Genomic DNA, 19,729 nt, shown 5'->3' on the forward strand with positions numbered 1-19,729 from the left:
CCTGATTCTCCAATGCGTAGCGACAAGCCCATTCTTGTTCAGAGAAAGGCCGCGCATCCGCCTGTTGGTTGAGGCACGCGATCTCAGCAAGGATACCCTCCCTGAGCGTCCTTTCCTAACGGCCCAAGTTGGCCTCCAGGCTGGCTTGAAGGCAGCTCCCTACCGCGATCCAGAAATCCCTCGGGCCCCGCTAGTTGCCCACCTGACTAACACATGAGTTCCACTTCACCCTGAAGATGGAGTCAAAGACTGGATTTTCGAACCAAGCCGTCTCGAAGAAAAACCGAGGGCTGCGCCGAATCCTGTCCTCCCATGAGGAGAGGATTCGCGGTACGTGGTCCGACCCGATCCTGGTCTCAACAACTAACGAACGTAGAGGGTACATCAACTCCCAATCAGGAGAGATGAACTCCCTGTCTAGCACCGATCGCACCGGTGCCAACAGTTTGTTCGTCCATGTATAACGAACCCCAGATCTGGCCACCTCCCACAGAGCCATGGTGGCGATGGCATTATTAAACATGGCCACTCTTGGTCAGTTAATATTGCAGTTGTTTTTGTCCGCTCCCGAGCGGATCAGATTAAAGTCCCCTGGAATAAGCGAAGAGCTCACTGAGAGCACCTTCAATTGCAATTCGCCCAAAAACTCGGCCGATCGTGAGTGATCAGCCGGTCCGTAGACCCGAATCACCACCAGCTCCCTCTGAGACTGACGGTGGCGAATGTGGCTTTCTAGAAAAAAGCGCCCGCATCCCATGCCAGCACGTCATAAACTACTTGGTCAATGCCAAGTAGCATGCCCCCTGAGTGCCCAGACGCAACTAGGTGGTTCCAAGCGAACCTCTCCAGGGGATCAATAGCAAGCAGCTCATGATGACGAAAGTCTAACTTAATGGTCTCCTGCAAGGCTACGATATCTAAACCCTCCTTCCGCATGTACTCCTTCAACTGGGATCGACGACCCAAGTTGCCAAACCCACGGATGTTCCAAAAGATAGCCCGCATCTAAATAATTCTGTCACGAAGGCGGATGCCTCTCGAGGACACCGCTTGGGCCACACGTCTCACCTTGGCCCTCCAAGGCGAGGGAGGGGGGCAACCCCTATTGCCAGCACCGCCTCGTCGGGCCGGATCACAAGTTCTTGAGAGGCCCCTGCCTCCTGCACCAACTGATCCGCGCGTATCCCCGAGGCACGACGCGTCCACCCCACTCTCCTCCAAAACCTCACTAAGATGATCATCAGAAAACGAGTTAAGAATCGTAAAGCGCGGGGGAGGGTTACCTGAGATCTCGAGATTCTTCTGAGCCTGGATGAGTTGAGCCCTCTGCATTGCCAGCAGGCTTGCCTTGGCGCCCCTGTAGCGCGAGCTGGAGCGCACTGGAGCCGCGACCACTGCCTTGGACCGCTTGGCCTATGCGATTAGCGCCCCCTTGGAGGCCTCCTAGAGCAGGACTTCACCGATGGGTTGCGCGAGGGGGGAGGCGAGCGCCATCACCGTTTGGCAAGGAGTTGGCGGCGCGCCAGCTGCTCCATGGGCCTGATTCCTTCCGTGATCCCCTTGCGCCCCGCCAGCTTCTTGGCTTGCCGCACGGAGCCGCTCTTGCTTCCCCCCTATCCACCCGAGGCTGGCGACCTGGCCAACGATGGTGCTCGCGGATAGCACCAGCGGCGTGCGCTCCCCCGCTGGCATGCTCGTGTCGTAGGAGGCCGTCATCCCTTGTCGAGCATGGTCGCCGAAGGGGGGACGCCATCCCCAGGTTGGAGCCGTACTGGTTCGCCACCTCCACCTCTATCGCCACCGCCGCAGCCGAGTCGAGGGCTTGACGAGTGTGGGCCACCGGAGAGCCCGCGCCCCGGATGCCAAGCTTCTCCCAGGCCACAGTGTCGATGGAGTCCTTGTCCATGCTCGCGTCATGGTCCTTGTCGTGTCCCTTGCCTTGAGGCTTGTCTTTGTCGCTGTTGTCCGGGCCCTTGTCATTGCTTGGAGGAGGGGGAGGAGGCAGCGCCGGAGCCCCACGACAGGGTGGATCAAGCTCCGGATCGAGCTTGATGAGGAAACCCTCCCCGTTGAACCAGATCTGGACCGATCCCCGCATCTTCTCGGGCTTGTGGCAAGCGAACCGCATCCGAACCGGGCCGGAACGGATCAAAGTCAGCTCATCCACTAGCAGAAGTCTGCCCAGCATCGTCAGCCCCAGCATCAGCCTGTCCACCTTGCGGTGCTTGGGAGGAATGCCCCATAGCTTCACCCACACCTCTGGCATGGTTTCCCCTTTAGGCGTGTCGGCCACCACATCGCGGATGAGCACAGTGATGTTGTTGATGGAGAGAAACAGCTTGGCGCTGCGGGTAGCCATGAGCAGCATGGCCGGATCTGGGAAGACCACCGAGAAGTTGTCGCCGTCGATTTGGGCCACCTGCCAGTCCCACGCGCCCTTAAACAGGTGGGGCAACTCCACCTCCAGAATCTCCTTCGAGAGCAAGCCCGGGGACGCTGAGAGGATGGCAGCGTTGACCCTGAACCCGCTCTGCCCCTCATCGTCTTCTTCAGGAAACTGCAGGCAGAAAAAGCCCCCTCCTGGGATGGCGTTCCCCATGGTCTGCAGCAGGAGGGGCTTGCCACGAGAGGGGCAGCAGGCCGAGACGTGGCCCTCCTGAGAGCAGAGGATGCAGAGAGGCTGGAATTTGCAGTTGCTCTGAAAATTCCCTGCACGGCCACACTTGAAGCACTCCCTGTCGTCAGCCTCCTCCACCGGAATGGGCTCGGCAGCCGTGCCCTTGGAGGACAACGCCGGCAACAAGGACGGCGTCTTGGAGCCCGGCTTCCCCACTGGCTTGAACTTTTTCTTCTTCTTCTTCTTCGCAGCGTAGGGGTCGCCGATCCGGTCGCCCTGGAACTACGACATCTCCTCCAAACGCTTCAGCTCGAGCCACTTCTTCTTGTGTTCTTCTTTCTTCCTCTTCTTGCGCTCATGTTCCTTCAACCACAATGACGGAGGCGGTCCCCCAGCCACCAGCATTGCCGTCACGCGCCGCGCCGTGCGCCTTGGCCTGCGCTCGAAGCTCGCGCTCACGGCTACGCTCCGCCGCAGGGTCAAGGGGAGGCAGGGGACGCTTGTCCGCCCGCCGGTCGGACATGGAGCCAATGGCTACCACCTCGGTGAAGGAACGCTCGAGGGGCGGCGGGGAGCGGGTGGCGAGGAGGAAGTGGGCGGAGCGGCCAAAACGACGTGCCTCCGATCTGGTGGCTGGAAACCCTAGCGACGGATCTATGGTTCCCTTGGGCAACCAGAACCACTTATGTACCCTCGCCACTGGGCCTAGGCCTGTCAGGCCGGGCTTCCTGCCCAAAGACACTGGACGCCCCTGGCGCAGCCGCCCCTGGCTGGCCTCCGCCACTTGGGCTGGGCCCGAGCGAGACGTGGGCGTCATAGGCGCAACCCACCTGACCCACCGTAATTAGGCCGCTGCTCCATAGGCCGACCAGGTCAATTGCTCTGTAATCGGGCCACCCAACTAATAAAAGTGTAAGTAGGCCTAGAAGAAATGGATGGCCTTTTCATGCTCTCTCTCTCTCTCTCTGCGTGCGCGTGTGTGTAAATTTTGTGTGCTCATCCTTGCAACATTCGACCGTCCCCATTTCATTACTATTACCCGAAGTGGAGGTGCATTACTCTTTGTTTACATTTTTGTGCTTAGTTCCTCGCTCTATTTATGGGCTATGCACCTCATTTCTTTTCCCTCTGCTTTTCCCGCAATCATTCCTTGTTGCCTAGGTTGGCTCTCCCGATAATAATATCCAAATTTCTTCTCTGTATTTCCTTGTGCCTAGATTGGAGCTTATCCCTATGTTAGTTGTAATTTGGTTATTCTTGCAGAAGTTTGGACATCGCTGGAGTAAAAACTGCTTCTGCGGGTTCAGAGTAGAGATGGTGGTGGTGTTCTCTCCTCTATGTTCTTGGATAGACCCTTTGTTCTGCTATCATTGAGGGAACGTTGAGTTCAGTAGTAATAGTACCTTGTGGGGAAGGCCATGAATCGATATTGGATTATTAATATGCATTTGGGATTTGTTTTTTATCTTCTGCTACCTTGAAGTTATACAAGTGGCTACGGAATTTGATTTCATTTTTGCAAGATTTGTGCCTAAGTTGGACCATCTTGGCAAGATTCTTGCATTGATCAAGTGCTAGTGATCCTATGAGATCCGTCGAGTTGAGGTTTTTTTGGGGACTATGCTAATCGTAGATGTGCGCCTAGTATGAGGAGTTGTTAGCTGTTTTATCTTTGATTGGGCTCTGGTAGATGTGAAGTTCACATGTAATGATGTAAAGTGCTTTTTTACACTTTGAATAAACAAATGTTTGTTTTCTTTGTCATTTTGTAAAGTTTCTGCACATAACTCATGTAAGTATTCATGTGCACACTTTATTTGCAAGTGTTTTATGGTCCTTTCTCCCTATAGTCTATGACTGAGGGAGTCCTGGATTAAGGGGTCCTCAGGCGTCCGGGCTATGTGACATGGGCCGGACTGATTGGCCGTGAAGGTACAAGACGGAAGACTTTCCCCGTGTCCGGATGGGACTCTCCTTGGCGTGGAAGGCAAGCTTGGCGTGTGGATATGAAGATTCCATTCTCTATAAACCGACTATGTACAAACCTAGCCCCCTCCGTGTCTATATAAACTGGAGGGTTTAGTCCGTAGAGGCAATCATAATCATACGGGCTAGACAACTAGGGTTTAGCCACAACGATCTCGAGGTAGATCAACTCTTGTAACCCCTATATTCATCAAAGTCAATCAAGCAGGAAGTAGGATATTACCTCCATCAAGAGGGCCTGAACCTGGGTAAACATCGTGTCCCTATCTCCTGTTACCTTCGATCCTTTGGCGCACAGTTCGGGACCCCCTACCCGAGATCTGCCAGTTTTGACACCGATATTAGTGCTTTCATTGAGAGTTCCGCTGTGGCGTCGTGAAAAGGTTCGATGGCTCCATCGACCATCTACAACAATTCTGCCGTGAGGGAGACTTTTCTCCCCGGCCAGATCTTTGTATTAGGCGGCTTCGCACTGCGGGCCAACTCGCTTGGCCACCTAGAGCAGATCGACAACTACGCCCCTGGTTATCAGATCAGTTTAGGAAATCTGGATTACGTCGTTGATATCCGAGGAGACTTGATCTTCCAAGGGTTCGCGGCCCTAGCTACCGCTCCGGCCTTAGATTCGGAGCGTGTCATCATGTCCGAAGACGGGAGTCCAGAGCCCGCCGGACTCTTTGCGGCTATAAAGCTCAGCACGGGAGAACTGGGGGGAATAGTGTCACCGGCAGTCATCATAAAGCCGGACTCTTCTCCGGACACTAGCTCCGAACCCTCGGAGACTGCAGTATGTCAGCTCGGCAGGGGAACTTCTTTCCCGCCCTGCTCCCCGGGCTCTCCCTTCTCCATCCAAACCTCGCCCTTAAACGAGGCTTTGGACTTATTGCGACCCGTCACCATCACAGAGGAACCGCTTCCGAATTACACCCAGCCCGGACTAGGGCTGAAAATAGGGAATTTTACTCCCCACACACCACCACTTTATAGCCACTGTCTAGGATCTAACCGACATGCTAGACTATGCCTCCGAAGACATCAACGGTATGGACGACGATGCCGGAGAGGAGCAGGCCCAAAGCCCGCCGTTGACCGGACACTGGACGACCACCTCCTCATACCACGTGTACATGGTGGACACACCTAAAGAAGGCGACGGCGATGATGAGAAGGACCCAGTTGAGGACGAACCTCCTGAGATAACACCGAAGCGTCGACGTCAGCGGCGCCGCTCTAAATCGCGTTGCGGAAGAGACAGCAATACCGGCACCGGAGACAATGATACTCCGGAGAACGCCGAAGACCAAGAAGACCCCATCGAACCAACATCCGAACAGGATGATCGGGAGGACGGGCAAGTTGACCCGGACGAACAAGCGGGGAACAAAGACTCGGAGGATAGCAACTACCTACCACCCTCCGAGGACGACGTGAGCCTCAGCGACGAAGATTTTATCGTGCCTGAGGAACCCCTTGAACAGGAGCGCTTTAAGCGTCGGTTAATAGCCACTGCAAGGAGCCTGAAAAAGAAGCAGCAGCAGCTTCAAGCTGACCAAGATCTGCTCAACGACAGATGACTAATGTCCTGGCAACCGAAGAATACGGCCTCGAACGCCCAACCAAGAGTTACCCGAAGCGTAAGCTGCTACCCCAATTCGATGACGAGGCACTGGAGCCCATTCCGTCAGCGCGTAATGCGGCCGACGGACCAGACCGACCACACATGGCGGGGACCGAACGGCAACTCAAGCCGAACACCAGCCCGCACTACCTCGGCGTAAAAGTAGAGACACAATAGCTCGGGGATACACATATGACCTACGACAGGACCTGGAAAATAGAGCAGGTCACACCAAGTCAATCTACGGATCACGGGGGCGTGCCCCGGCACGATCAACGCAACCCAACTCGGGGTGAAAACCACATGCGTACGTCCTCCGAACTCCGTTGTGACGTCGCCCGTTATAGAGGCACCACACACCCCTTATGCTTCACCGATGAGGTAATGGAGCACAAATTCCCAGAAGTGTTTAAACCCGTGAATATTGAATCATATGATGGAACAAAAGATCCCGCGGTATGGATTGAGGAATTTCTTCTCCATATCCACATGACCCGCGGTGATGATCTTCATGCCACCAAATACCTCCCACTAAAATTAAAGGGACCAGCTCGGCACTGGCTAAATAGTCTCCCAGAAAACTCCATCGGCAACTGGGAAGACTTGGAAGACGCCTTTCGTGACAACTTCCAAGGCACATATGTCCGGCCTCCGGACGCCGATGACCTCAATCAAATTGTCCAGCAGCCCAGAGAGTCAGCCCGGAAGCTCTGGACCAGGTTCTTAATTAAAAAGAACTAAATTGTTGATTGTCCGGACGCCGAAGCCCTCACGGCTTTCAAACATAGCGTCCGAGATGAGCGGCTCGCCCGACACCTCAGCCAAGAAAAGTCGAAGTCCATGGCAGCCCTTACCGCACTCATGACCCGCTTTTGCGCAGGAGAAGATAGCTGGCTCGCTCGTAGAAGCAATAGCACCAGCGATCCTGGCACCTCTAAAGCCAGGGACGGCAATGGCAAGCCACGACGCGACAAACATAAGCGTCGAAACAATAATGAAGGGGCCCAAGACATGGCGGTCAACGCCGGATTCAGTGGCTCCAAATCCAGCCAATGGAAGAAGCCATTCAAGGCAAACAGAGATGGTCCATCCAGGTTAGACAAAATACTCGATCGGCCTTGTCAGATCCATGGCATCCCTGATAAGCCTGCTAATCATACCAACAGAAATTGTTGGGTTTTTAAACATGCCGGCAAACTCAACGCCGAACACAAGGGGAAAGGGCTGCCCAGTGACGACGACGACGAAGAGCCTCGCCAACCGAACACCGGGGGACAGAAGAAATTTCCCCCTGAAGTAAAAACAATAAACATGATATATGTCACACATATCCCTGAGAGGGAGCGCAAGCGCGCATCACGGGACGTCTAAGCCATAGAGTGGGTCGCCCCAAAATTAAACCCATGGTCGGCTTGCCCGATCACCTTTGATCGCAAGGACCATCTGATGTAAACTGGGGACCCGATCTTTCGATGAGAGAGGATAACTACGATTTTGGGTGGGACTTGAGCCTGACGATCCGGCTACCAACCGTACAGGGAGAACCGTACACGACTGATATCCACCGCAATCGCTGAACCAACTCCACGGCGTTATCGACCAAGCCAACGACGCGATCGACCTATCCACGAAGGATTTTTCCTGCAAGCAAATCGAAGAACATGCAAGAAAATAATATCCAAGCAATCTCAAAATTGCAAATATGCTAGATGGGATTAATCTCACAAGATGGGGTTCCGATAGGATGTCTTGACGGTCGCACTAGCCGCTACGAGGGAAGACAAATTAAAGTAGCAATATAGCTAAACTTCTCTAAACAAAACCCGAGTCTAAATCCTAACCTAGACAGACTATTTATTAAAGGTGGACGTGCAGCGAGTCTGTCCGTCGTACCACAGGACGCTGGGCCGTACGAAGACCTGACGCTGTACGGCGGTTGCGGTAGCTTTGTTTGGCCCATCGTGGTGCAAGTCTTTGGCCTCATCACGTTACTCCTCTTGTTAATTTAGCCAAAACAAAATTGTCTGACTCCCGTGACGTTGGCTTTTTGCTCCTCATGCATGATGGATGGGATGGATGGTTCGGTGGTGGAGTCCATGCATGCAAGGACAGTAAAGCGCATGCATGCAAGGATTGCTGCTCTTCTTTAATTGGTTTTCCGATTCCTTTATTCCTGTGTATAAATAAATCAAAATCTAAGTGTAGTATCGTATTCTTGTCGGTTGAATCATATATACAAAGAAACGATTGTACCTGGTTATTAATTTGTCCTATAATATTTTTAGACGTTGTTATGATAGCTATGTCCACATCATCCTCCCTTTCTTGAAAACAAAGTCATCCTCGGCTTTCACTTATCTGAAACACACCATAGAACAAAGAAAAAATACATGCAACATATATGGAATGTTCCAAAGGCGTTAGCACATGAGGGTGTGATAATTTGATAATAACAACATTATTAATATCATGATAAATTTTATCCCACACATAGTCGATATATGAATTATAGGGACACAGATGAACTACCTGAGCATTCGGTATGTCTAGTTCAGAAGGTGAGACACTCAACGGAAAAATTTCAGAATCGATAGCAAGCATACTATCACTAGTAGAAAAGAGGGCTTTGGTTCAGGCCGGGTCAGCCCATTAGTCCCGATTCAGTCCAGAACCGGGACCCATGGGGGCACTGGTCCCGGTTCGTGAGGCCAGGGGCCTGCCGGGCCTCGTGGGGGCATTGGTCCCGGTTCATCTGGCTCCTTTGGTCCCGGTTGGTGGGACGAAGCGGGACCAATGGGCCTCGCTCCTGGCCCACCACCATTGGTCCCGGTTGGTGGCTTGAACCGGGACCATAGGCTGCCCTTTAGTCCCGGTTCATGCCACGAACCGGGACCAATGAGGTGCCTATATATACCCCTCGCCCGCGAGCAGAGCACTCCAGTGCTCTGTTTTTCTCTGGCCGGCGAGGGGAGGGCTTTGTGGTGCTCTACCTCACCTCCTATGCACATGAGGTGTTCGATGAAATGCCCGAGCCACACTAGTTAAGCTTTCTCGTCTCGAAGCTCGACCTCAAAGCTCCATTTTCCTCGAGACTTGTCTAGGTTTAGTGGCCTGTCACGTCCCATTCCCGTCTTCACCGCCGTCGATCGCCCGCGCCGATCTCGTCGCCGGCACCACCGTGGTGAGCCTCTTGTTCTTATCTTCTTTCTGAAAGAAAAAAATTCTTACTTTAGATAGATACTTGTCTAATTTTCTTACTATTTTATTGCTTGTTATTATATAGTGTGATGGTTTTGGTATCCGCCCCCGTCGGCCCTCGTCCTGTCTATGATTTGGATGTGGTATATATTATCTTTATAACTATTGGTTCATTTATTGTTTATGAAAATTATGCCGACCAACGTGACATAGATTTTATTTATCTAGGAGGTATGTGAACCGGAAATTCCAACCGACCCTATTGTCGAGAGGTTAAATTTAGTTGAAGAAGAAAACAATTTCTTGAAGGAAAAAATAAAAAAATTGAGGAGGAGAAGATGATATTGGAGTTGCATGTTGCGGATGTCGTCAATGATCACAAGATCAAGATGGATGCAATGCGCTTGAAGATTAGAAAGATTAGAAAATATGCCATTCATACCGAGGCTTGGTATCATTATGCCGTTGGATCAATTGTTACCTTGGTTGTGATTATGATCGCATTTGTTTTCGCATTGAAATGTTTTACATAGTTTCAATGTATGGTTTAATTAATTAGATGCTCTGGAGAGCTATATGTTGTTAGATGAGAACTATGTATGTACTTTGGTTTTAATGTGATGATGAACTTCTATTAATTTGGTCACTTAATTATCTATTCATGATGTTCTGTAATGGTTTTTGACACACTTAATTATATATAATGCATGCAGATGAACCGGCAATGGATGTACGGTGACAGACACACCTCCGAGTACATTAAGGGCGTGCATGATTTTCTCGAAGTGGCTGAGGCAAACAAGCAGAATGGTTTTATGTGTTGTCCATGCCCTAAATGTGGGAATACGAAGTCTTACTCTGACCGGAAAATCCTTCACACCCACCTGCTTTACAAGGGTTTCATGCCACACTATAATGTTTGGACGAGGCACGGAGAAATAGGGGTTATGATGGAAGACGGCGAAGAAGAAGAGGACGATGACAACTATGTGCCCCCTGAATACGGTGATGCTGCAACGGGGGAAGCTGCTGAAGATCAAGAGGAACTAGACGATGTGCCCAATGATGCTGCAACGGGGGAAGCTGCTGAAGATCAAGAGGAACCAGTGCCCGATGATGATGATCTCCGCCGGGTCATTGTCGATGCAAGGACGCAATGCGAAAGTCAAAAGGAGAAGCTGAAGTTCGATCGCATGTTAGAGGATCACAAAAAAGGGTTGTACCCCAATTGCGAAGATGGCAACACAAAGCTCGGTACCGTACTGGAATTGCTGCAGTGGAAGGCAGAGAATGCTGTGCCTGACAAAGGATTTGAGAAGCTATTGAAAATATTGAAGAAGAAGCTTCCAAAGGATAACGAATTGCCCGACAGTACATACGCAGCAAAGAAGGTCGTATGCCCTCTAGGATTGGAGGTGCAGAAGATACATGCATGCCCTAATGACTGCATCCTCTACCGTGGTGCGTACAAGGATCTGAATGCATGACCGGTATGCGGTGCATTGCGGTATAAGATCAGACGAGATGACCCTGGTGATGTTGACGGCGAGCCCCCCAGGAAGAGGGTTCCTGCGAAGGTGATGTGGTATGCTTCTATAATACCACGGTTGAAACGTCTGTTCAGAAACGAAGAGCATGCAAAGTTGATGCGATGGCACAGTGAGGACCGTAAGAAAGACGGGAAGTTGAGAGCACCCGCTGACGGGTCGCAGTGGAGAAAAATCGAGAGAAAGTACTGGGCTGAGTTTGCAGGTTATCCAAGGAACGTACGGTTTGGTTTAGGCGCGGATGGCATAATCCTTTCGGGGAGCAGAGCAGCAATCACAGCACCTGGCCCGTGACTCTATGTATGTATAACCTTCCTCCTTGGATGTGCATGAAGCGGAAGTTCATTATGATGCCAGTTCTCATCCAAGGCCCTAAGCAACCCGGCAACGACATTGATGTGTACCTAAGGCCATTAGTTGAAGAACTTTTACAGCTGTGGAATGGAAACGGTGTACGTATGTGGGATGAGCACAAACAGGAGGAATTTAACCTGCACGCGTTGCTGTTTGTAACCATCAACGATTGGCCCGCTCTCAGTAACCTTTCAGGACAGACAAACAACGCATGCACGCACTGTTTAGATGACACTGAAAGTATATACCTGGACAAATGCAGGAAGAATGTGTACCTGGGCCATTGTCGATTTCTTCCGACCAACCATCAATGTCGAAAGAAAGGCAAGCATTTCAAAGGCGAGGCAGATCACCGGAAGAAGCCCGCCATGCGTACCGGTGATCACATACTTGCTATGGTCAATGATTTACACGTAATCTTTGGAAAGGGTCCCGGCGGAATAGCTGTTCCTAATGACGCTGAGGGACACGCACCCATGTGGAAGAAGAAATCTATATATTGGGACCTACCCTACTGGAAAGACCTAGAGGTCCGCTCTTCAATCGACGTGATGCACGTGACGAAGAACCTTTGCGTGAACCTGCTAGGCTTCTTGGGCGTGTATGGGAAGACAAAAGATACACCTGAGGCACAGGAGGACCTGCAACGTTTGCACGAAAAAGACGGCATGCCTCCGAAGCAGTATGAAGGTCCTGCCAGCTATGCTCTTACAAAAGAAGAGGAAGAAATCTTCTTTGAATGCCTGCTCAGTATGAAGGTCCTGACTGGCTTCTCGTCGAATATAAAGGGAATAATAAATATGCCAGAGAAAAAGTTCCAGAACCTAAAGTCTCATGACTGCCACGTGATTATGACGCAACTGCTTCCGGTTGCATTGAGGGGGCTTCTACCGGAAAACGTCCGATTAGCCATTGTGAAGCTATGTGCATTCCTCAATGCAATCTCTCAGAAGGTGATCGATCCAGAAATCATACCAAGGCTAAGGAGTGATGTGGCGCAATGTCTTGTCAGTTTCGAGCTGGTGTTCCCACCATCCTTCTTCAATATCATGACGCACGTCCTAGTTCATCTAGTCGACGAGATTGTCATTCTGGGGCCCGTATTTCTACACAATATGTTCCCCTTTGAGAGGTTCATGGGAGTCCTAAAGAAATATGTCTGTAACCGCGCTAGGCCAGAAGGAAGCATCTCCATGGGCCATCAAACAGAGGATGTCATTGGGTTTTGTGTTGACTTCATTCCTGGCCTTAAGAAGATAGGTCTCCCTAAATCGCGGTATGAGGGGAGACTGACTGGAAAAGGCACGCTAGGAGCGGACTCAATAATATGCAGGGACGGGCATTCTTGGTCTCAAGCACACTACACAGTTCTACAGAACTCTACCTTGGTGACCCCGTATGTCGATGAACACAAGAACAGTCTGCGCTCCAAACACCCGGAGCAGTGCGACGACTGGATTACATGTGAACACATCAGGACTTTCAGCAGTTGGTTGGAAACACGTCTCAGAGGTGACAACACTGTTTGTGATGAGCTGTACTCGTTGTCCAGGGGACCATCTTTGACTGTATTGACTTACAAAGGATACGAGATAAATGGGAATACATTTTACACGATCGCCCAAGATCAAAAGAGCACCAACCAAAACAGCGGTGTCCGCTTTGATGCAGCAACCGAGAGGGGAAAGGACACATATTATGGTTACATAGTGGACATATGGGAACTTGACTACGGACATGATTTTAAGGTCCCTTTGTTTAAGTGCAAATGGGTCAATCTGTCAGGAGGCGGGGTACAGGTAGACCCACAGTACGGAATGACAACAGTGGATCTGAAAAATCTTGGGTACACTGACGAACCGTTCGTCCTAGCCAATGATGTGGCACAGGTTATCTATGTGAAGGACATGTCTACCAAACCGAGAAAAAGAAAAGATAAGGAAGCGAATACATCATACGATGAGCCAAAGCGCCACATAGTTCTTTCAGGAAAAAGGGACATCGTGGGAGTGGAGGGCAAGACAGACATGTCTGAAGATTATGAAAAGTTTCATGAAATTCCTCCCTTCAAAGTCAAGGCTGACCCAAGCATCCTGATAAACGATGAAGATTATCCATGGTTACGGCGCAATAAGCAAATGACACAAGCGAAGAAAAAGTGAAGACTTTCTCCCGCAACTATTATGATGATACCATGCCAACTTTGTAACAGACGAGTATGATACCATTGTCCGTTTTGTACACGAAGTGCATCCAGTTTTTGCCGTAACCCTCTCAACTTTCTTGCACATGCTATGTGGATGAAATGATGATACCATGCCAACTTTCAACCTTTTCAGAGTTCATTTGAAATGCTTTTCAATTTCAGGGTCTTATAGCTCAAAATAATCAATAAATGCATGAAAAATAACAAATGAAGTCAGAAAGGGTTGAAAATTGATGATGTGGCTTTGAATGGTGCATTTTGAACACACAAAAAGTCAGGAGTTCAAATAAGTTTTAAAAAATGAAATCCCTTTGTAACAGACGAGTTTCCGTATGAAATCCTGATACTTCGAAAGAGATTGTCCGTTTTGTACACGAAGTGCATCCAGTTTTTGCCGTAACCCTCTCAACTTTCTTGCACATGCTATGTGGATGAAATGATGATACCATGCCAACTTTCAACCTTTTTAGAGTTCATTTGAAATGCTTTTCAATTTTAGGGTCTTATAGCTCAAAATAATCAGTAAATGCATGAAAAATGGTGCATGAAAAATAACAAATAAAATAAATAAGTAATTAGAAACAAAATAATATAAACATTAATAAAATATATAAGTAGAAAAATAAACTTAATAACATAAATAAAATTTATGAAACTAAAATTATCAAAGTATTTTCTGTTCAAAACATTATAAGCAACCTCTAGTATTATTGAAACTAAAATTATATAAAATTGATGCAACTGAAATTATCGAAGTATTTTCTGTTCAAAATCATTGAAAGCAAAAAGAATTTTCATAAAGAACTTTTTTGTTAGAAACTTTAATAGCAAAAAGAATTATCATAAAGTAAAATAAATAAGTAATTAGAAACAAAATAAAATAAAATAAATAAGTTTTTTGTTGTAAGTAGAAACAAAACAAAATAAATAAAGCAAAAAAGAAAACAAAAAAACAGGCAAAAAATAAAAAATATGCCACCTACTGGGCCACCATGGCCTGAATACGACTAGAAACCCATCGATGGGCCAGGATTCAGGCCCGCAGAAGGCCCAGTAGGCCCATTAGGCATAGCAGTGACAATTAGGCCCATAAGCCTGCAATGGAGAGGAGATCGAGAGGGGAGCAGCAGTGGGGCTTATAAACCACTGCGCGCCCCTCTCATCTAGCGAGGTGGGACTAAACTTTCGATGCGGGCGCAGCAGCACAAGGCCTTTGGTCCCGGTTGATGGCACCAACCAATACTAAAGGGGTGCATTGGTACCGGTTCGTGGCACCAACCGGTACCAATGCCCCCCATTTAGTCCCGGTTGGTGCCACCAACCGGGACCAAAGGCCGCCGCTTCCCGCCCTTTGGGCTGCTGAAAAGAGGCCTTTGGTCCCGGTTGGTGACACCAACCGGGACTAAAGGTGGCATTGGTACCGGTTTGTGCCACCAACCGGTACCAATGGGTTTGCTATATAAGCCAGCACTTGTGAAAATTTCGTCAGTTCTTCGATCCCTCCGACGACGCCGCCAGGCTGCCCGAGCTCGCCCGCGCCCTCGCTGTCGCCGCGCCCTCGCCCGACGTCGTCGCCGCGTGCCGTCCCTGCCCCGACGCGCGCCGCCCCTGCCGCGCCCCCGACCCGCCCCGCCGTCGCGGTCGCCGTCACCGTCGCCCGCGCTCGTCGTCGCCGTCGCCCTCGCCGTCGCCGCGCCCTCGCCCGACATCGTCGCCGCGCGTCGTCCCTGCCCCGACGCGCGCCGCTCCTGCCCCGACGCCGTCTCCGCGCCACTCCCCGCGCCCCTGCTTGCCCCGACGCCGCCCGCCGCGCGCTCCTCCCTCTGTGAGCACCGCGCCTCTGCCGGCCCCGCCGCCGTGCTATTTTTTTACATGTTTTCAGATTTTCATATATGTATGTATGTATTTTTTAGATATATGTATTTTTTGATGTATGTTCATATATGTATGTATGTATTTTTTAGATATATGTATTTTTTGATGTATGTTCATATATGTATGTATGTATTTTTCACATGTTTTTTGTATGTATGTATGTATGTATTTTTTAAATTGTAATGATGTTTTAAAAATACATATATGCAAAAGTTAGATTTTTAGAAAAGTTCTATCTATATATGTTCTCTGATTTAGTACATTTTAGGTTAGTTTCATTTTTAGAAAAGTTTTATATATTTAGGAAGAAGGAATAGAAGGAAGAAGAAGGAAGAAGAAAAAGTTTTATATATGCAAAAGTTACATTTTTAGAAAAGTTTTATATATCTAGCTAGGAAAGGAAGAAGAAGAAAAAGAATGAGAGGAAAAAGGAAAATAAGAAGAAGAAGAAAGGAGAAGAAGAGGAGAGGAAGAAGAGGAGAAATAAATAAGAAGAAGAAAAAAGAAGAAAAAGAATAGGAGAAGAAGAAAGGAATAGAGGAGAAGAAGAGAAAATAGAATATATTCTATTTTCTCTTCTTCTCCTCTATTCCTTTCTTCTTCTCCTCTATTCCTTTCTTCTTCTCCTCTTTTTTTTCTTCTTTTTTTTCTTCAATCTTCTCCTCTATTAATATCTTCTTCTCCTCTTTTTATTTCTTCTTCGTCTTCTTATTTTTTATCGGATATGTCGTTGTTGATATACCCCGTGTCCCGATAACTTCAACACGAGGGGGGGGGGGTTCGACCTACCCCCTACCCGATAACATTATTTTCCCATGTATGTATGTCGTCGTTGTCAATATAACCCCCTCCCGGATAACTTCGACCGTGATAACTTATACCAGGGAGCACCCCCCGGCCCTCTCGCTCGACCAAAACTCTCGAGGACACCCAAACCCTAGAAAAAACCGATGTCGGTCTCCTACCCCCTCCCGCCGCGCCCCTACCCTTGAAGCGTTGCCGAGACCACCCCAAACCCGAAATAAGCTAGGTCTACGTTTGCACTAATATATCCACCTGTTGTCATGTTTGTGTAATAATTGCCATGTTGTAATATTTGCAGAAACAATGGAGCACGGACAAGACGAGGAAGCAGAAGAGGTGTTGGGGGACATAATCTTAGCCGGAGGTGATGTCTTGTCATATCTGAACGACACTGATGGTCTGGAAGAACAGGGTGAAGAAGCAGGCTACGGTGATCGAAGAGTGGAGGAGGAAAGACATGATTATGATGGCTCCGGTGACCCAATGCCGGTGCAAGAAGGAGCCCGTGGTGACGTCTCCGGTGACCGAACAGAGTCCGACCAGGTAAATATATTAGTTAAGCCTGTGCTGACTAGCTAATTGATGCATTCATTGTTTTGGTATGTACACATATTAATTAACTCTCGTCTTTCTTCTTTTTTCTAGCCCTCCAGATTGAGCACAACTTCGGTAAAGAGACGAGGCCCGAAGAGAAAGTTGCGCTCGGATGAAAGGTTTGAGCTCACAGCAATCGCGCGCGACGGCCAACCGATTGAACCCATCCGGACAAAGGAAGCATTTGCTGCTCAGTGCGGGGTTCTTGTTAGGGACAATATCTCGATCAGCATCCACCAATGGTATAAGCCTAAGAAGGAAGACCCTGAGGTGTCTTATGTCAATGATATGCAGAAACAAGATCTTTGTACTGAGCTGAAGGCAAATTTCACCCTACCGCCAGAGGAGGATCCGGAGAAGCCAGTTAAAGAGCAATTAATCAAGTCTCATGCTCTTAAGAAGATGGCAGACCTATTCAGGAGGTGGAAGAATGAGCTGAAAACGTTTGTAGACAAAGAAGAGACACCAGAATTCATCGGCAAATATGAGAAGATCACAGATCGTTGGCCCGCATTTGTGGCCCACAAGACATCGGAAAAGAGTACGAAGTTGTCAGCGACAAACAAGAAAAATGCTGCGAAGAAGAAGCTTCACCATCACACGGGGTCAGGTGGCTACCTCAAAGCCCGGCCTAAGTGGGCCAAGGCTGAGAATGATCGGCATGATAAAGGGATCGAACCAGAGACAATTAACTGGCCAGACCGTTGCCGGACTTGGTTCTTCGGGGCTGGCGGAACCTTGGACCCTGTATTAGGGAAGTGCGTTTGGACGGACGAGCTTTTGTGAATACCAGTCCAGAGGCTTCTCCGGCGAGTGATCAGGGCACTCAGCCTCCTTCTCCAGCGCGTGGCGGCACTCCGCCTCCTTCTCCGCCCGCGCCAGCGCGCCCGAGTAGCCAGCCTCCTCCTTCTCCGCCTCGCCAGCAAGGGCGGAAGAGACCCGCCGCCGCTCCGGCTGCTCCAGCGCGTCGTAGTCCTTCTCCTCCGCCTCGTAAGCAAGGAAAGAAGACAGCCGCAGCCGCTCCGTCTGCTCTGCGGGCGTCTAGCAGTACAGCCAGAGGCGGGACGCAATACAGATTCGGTCCTTCTCTGAAGACTCCAGAGAAGTTACCATACGAGAGGACTGAGGAGGAAACCACGAAGATCGTGCGAGCCGAAGTGACGAACTTATTTGAAGGGGTGAAAGCAAAGAAACATCCACCTCCGGAGGAGAAGGTGGATCCGGTGAAAGCGAAGCGCACTCTGGTTGCCCTGACAAAACCACCAAAGTCTCCGCCGAAAGGCAACTATGACCGCATTATTGCAAAGACATTTGTCGAAGCGGAGCGGTTGGGAAGTACTGTCAGTGATCAAAGGTTAAAAGAACGACGAGCTGGGAAAAAAAATGCCCAGCTCGGCGAACAAGCGAACCAATCGTGCCCCCCGTTCAAGGTGTCTAGCGACATCGTCGCTAATGATCCGAGGATGGTGCCCGGTTATAGAAATTTTGGAGATTACCTGCCCGACGATGTACATTATGATTTCTTGGAGGTGGACGAACACAAATACCATTACGGGAAGCCTCTCGTCAAAGATGAAAGATCTCTAACAACGATGATGCGAAGACTACATGATTGGTACATGAAAACCTGCACAGAGTCTGGGGGAGGAATACTTTGACGCTGAGAGTTAAAGAGGAGCATGACCTTGTTGGAATTGAACTGTTGAATGTTCCATTTGAGGAGTTCTTCCAGTTTTTCAATCAAAAGGCCCTAGATAAATCAACGGTCACTTGCTACTATCTATAAGTAGTACTACTTCTGTCATTAAGTCTCTCTATATAGGTCAGCTCTTTCATTGCATGTATTTATAATTATCCTCACTATATTATGCAGATTGAAGATCGCCGAATTGAAGAAAAGACAAATCGGTGATATTGGATTCATTAACACAAATCTCATAGATGCAACTGAGGTTAAATATCATGCCGAAAATAACGAGGCCAACTTGCTACGATCTTTGGTAATAAATGAAAACAAAGATATAATACTCTTTCCTTACAACTTCAAGTGAGTGTTACTGTCTTGTGCATATTCGGTTTCCCTTATTAGTCTAGGTTATAGTAATGTAATTGATGACTTATGCATGTGTGCGCAGCTTCCACTATATTCTCCTAGAGATTAAGCTTGAGCAGGGAGTAGTAACCGTCTTAGACTCGAGACGAAAAGATCCCCAGGACTATGCGGACATGACTCAAATGCTCGAAAAGTAAGTTAAATCGATCATTATCCACCATATCAGCAACTTTGTTCATTTCCTGATATCAAGTAATTGTTTTCTTTGTCTGGCAGGGTTTGGAGAAAATTCACCAAAAAAGCTCCGGGACTGCCGAAGAAGCTGCAATTTAGACACCCGAAAGTAAGTACTATAGTAGCATGTTCTGCGCATCTCCTAGTGATTCAAGCGCTAGTTTCATCAATACCATTTGGCATGCTTGCTTATCAGTTTGATTGACCTCTATTTCTTGTAAAGTGGTTGTGGCAGGAACAAGGGAATGATTTCTGTGGATACTACGTTTGCGAGTCCATCCGCCACACGACCTGTGAGCTGGGCTACTCTGATGAACAATATGAAGTGCGTAAGCAATAATATTCACAATTTTATTTTATTACCATCATTTGTGTTGAGTTTCATTTATTCATATATATATATATATGTATTGACCCCCTTCTTCAAATTAGATCTTTCGGATGCGGGATGAACTCCTAGCACCAGATCGTATGCGAGCAATTCAAGAGGAATTGGCGGCATTCTTCCTTGACCACGTGATCGCTGAAAACGAAGAATACTATGTAGACCCTGTGTTCATATATAATTAGGAGATTATATTGTAAGAGATAATTATTGTATATATGTAGCCGGTAGTATCGGATAGATATACGAGAACTTGTT

Source organism: Triticum aestivum, chromosome 7D (assembly GCF_018294505.1).
Source record: "Triticum aestivum cultivar Chinese Spring chromosome 7D, IWGSC CS RefSeq v2.1, whole genome shotgun sequence".
In the NCBI taxonomy this organism is placed as follows: Eukaryota; Viridiplantae; Streptophyta; class Magnoliopsida; order Poales; family Poaceae; genus Triticum; species Triticum aestivum.